The sequence below is a fragment of the Silene latifolia genome, chromosome 2, assembly GCF_048544455.1.
Source record: "Silene latifolia isolate original U9 population chromosome 2, ASM4854445v1, whole genome shotgun sequence".
Taxonomy (NCBI): Eukaryota; Viridiplantae; Streptophyta; class Magnoliopsida; order Caryophyllales; family Caryophyllaceae; genus Silene; species Silene latifolia.
This window is the reverse complement of record NC_133527.1, coordinates 74,412,785-74,415,105: the sequence shown is the minus strand read 5'-3', so window position 1 is coordinate 74,415,105 and position 2,321 is coordinate 74,412,785. Positions and strand designations below refer to the sequence as shown.

General features: G+C 38.9%; 1 non-coding gene across 1 annotated transcript; it reads right to left on the bottom strand.

Moving 5' to 3' along the window:
- Nucleotides 1–1,650: 1,650 nt before the first annotated feature.
- LOC141644450 (small nucleolar RNA R71) lies at nt 1,651–1,757 on the bottom strand. Its single transcript, XR_012544067.1, has one exon. It is a non-coding gene; the product is annotated as a small nucleolar RNA R71 (small nucleolar RNA).
- Nucleotides 1,758–2,321: the final 564 nt, after the last annotated feature.

The window sequence follows — 2,321 nt, the reverse complement described above, 5'->3', positions numbered from 1 at the left end:
TTTTGGGTAATTGAAGATTATTTTGGGGTATTGTTGGGAGATTGACAACCTCTCAATCAAGCATTCAAGTACTTCTTTTATTCTTGCTTTATTATTGGAATCATTAGTAGGTATAATCTCTTAATCCCTTTTTAATCATTGTTAATTACTTTCATTTATTCATCATGTTTCATATTGTTGGTATGATTCACAACCTTGCTAGCATGATCAACATGATAATGAGTGAGTAGTCTCTTAGCTAGGGTTAATGGGTGATTAGGGGAAACCAACATGGGGAATGATTCATGCTTAAATTAATATGCTTTCATGTTTTATTTGCTTGCTTGTTTTGATCTCAACTCATGCACATGTTATATTTGATGAAATGCTAAGCCTATGAATCCTTGCATTTACTATCATCTTCTATCTTTTCAATGAGACTTGTAAGACATAACCCAACTCGAGTCTCATTAGACCATGCATGTTGTTGAGTAGGGAAGATTAAATCGACTTGTAGGTGTTGTACAATCTAATCGATTCGGCTCCGGGACCCAAACTTTCCTAGGATTGTAAGATATAACCCAACTCAATCCATCACTACAATAATTGCTTGCTTATAAATTGAGAACATGTTTGTATGATCATATCCCATGATTCCCCTATGATCCCATGACACCCTAGTGCCTTTAATCAATTGTTTACACCCCTTTAGTTCATCTTGCTTGTTTATTTTCATTGCTACTTTAGTTTAGTAACCCTCTACATCAACCCAATTTGTGACACCACTTAGACATCACTATTTACAATAGAAATCTCATTTCAACTCCCGTCCCTTGGGATCCGACCTTTACTTGCCTCTTTACTAAATGTAGAGTTGTTTGTGGAGTTATAAATTGTGTTTTGATTCGACCGTGACCAACGACCACATCTTAATTTGTGAACATTTAGCGGGATCGCATCAAAAATGGCGCCGTTGCCGGGGACGGTGTTTGTTTGATTTAGATTTCTTTTTATTGTCATTAGTTGTGTCTTTCTTCGCCTTGAGGATGTAAAACTCCTCGAGGTTTGTTCTAATCATTTTCGAGTTGTTTGATATTTTGCATGTCTAGAAGGTTACAAGGTGATTTGTTACCTTTTGACCGTGAAATCGAAAGAACCTTGACGAACAATAGGAGAGTTGTTAGGAGGAATTTACGAGGTATTAGTGAAGTTGTCTAACCCACTAGTGAGTTTGTCAATCCTTTCGCAATAGAAGGAGAAGAAAACCCATTACATAATACCCCACAAAATCCACCTACAATGCCAAAATTCTCGTCACACTCCGTACCTACCGAGGAGAATCTACCAAATGGTACTCCTACACCGCAACTTCTCACCGGAAATTTTATTGCCAAGTCCGCCTTCATCCAACTAGTTGAGAGGAGCCAATTCGGGGGGATGCCTAGTGAGGACCCTCATTCTCATATGGAAACCTTTTGCGATTATTGTGATGCTATCTCTCAAACGGGCGTGACTCAAGACAAAATTAGATGGGTCTTATTTCCTTTTTCCTTAATCGGCACCGCGAAGCAATGGTTGAAGGGCCTTGATAAGGCCACCCTTGGAATAGATTCTTGGAAGAAGTTGGCTCTAGCTTTCTACAAAAAATTCTACCCACCGGAAAAGACGAACATGCTAAGAGCTCAAATTACGGGTTTTAAGCAAAGGGATGAAGAGTCTTTGTATGAAGCTTGGGAGCGGTTCAAGGGAATTTGTCGCTCATGTCCTCACCATGGACTTAGCGAATGGTTTTTGGTACAACAATTTTGGAATGGTTTATATGAAGATTCTAGGAACATTCTCAATATGGGATCAAATGGAATGTTCACCAAAGTTGATGACAATCAAACATGGAACAAGATTGAGGAAATGGCGGTCCATAACTCACAATATAGTAGACCTCGCAAGGCTACTAGAGGAGGAAAGCATGAAGTGGACTCCGTTACTCAATTGGGTGCTCAACTTAGTGCTCACATTGACACAATCAACTTGAAGTTTGAACAAGCTATGGCTAGACTTGAGGAAAATTCAAAATCATCGAAGCATCATGTTAATGCCATGACGGCATCCTCATCAATCCCAAGTGGGATATGTGAGAATTGTGGAACTTTGGGACATGACCAAGGTGAATGTAGGGGAACAAATGAACAAGTGAATGCTTTCCAAGCATACAAGAATGGTACCCCTTATTCCAACTTTTACAATGAAAACACCAAATTCCATCCAAATCTCTCATACAAAAGCCAAAATGTTCAAAACCCTTAAACAACATACACTCCACCACCCATGAGAAACAAAAATCA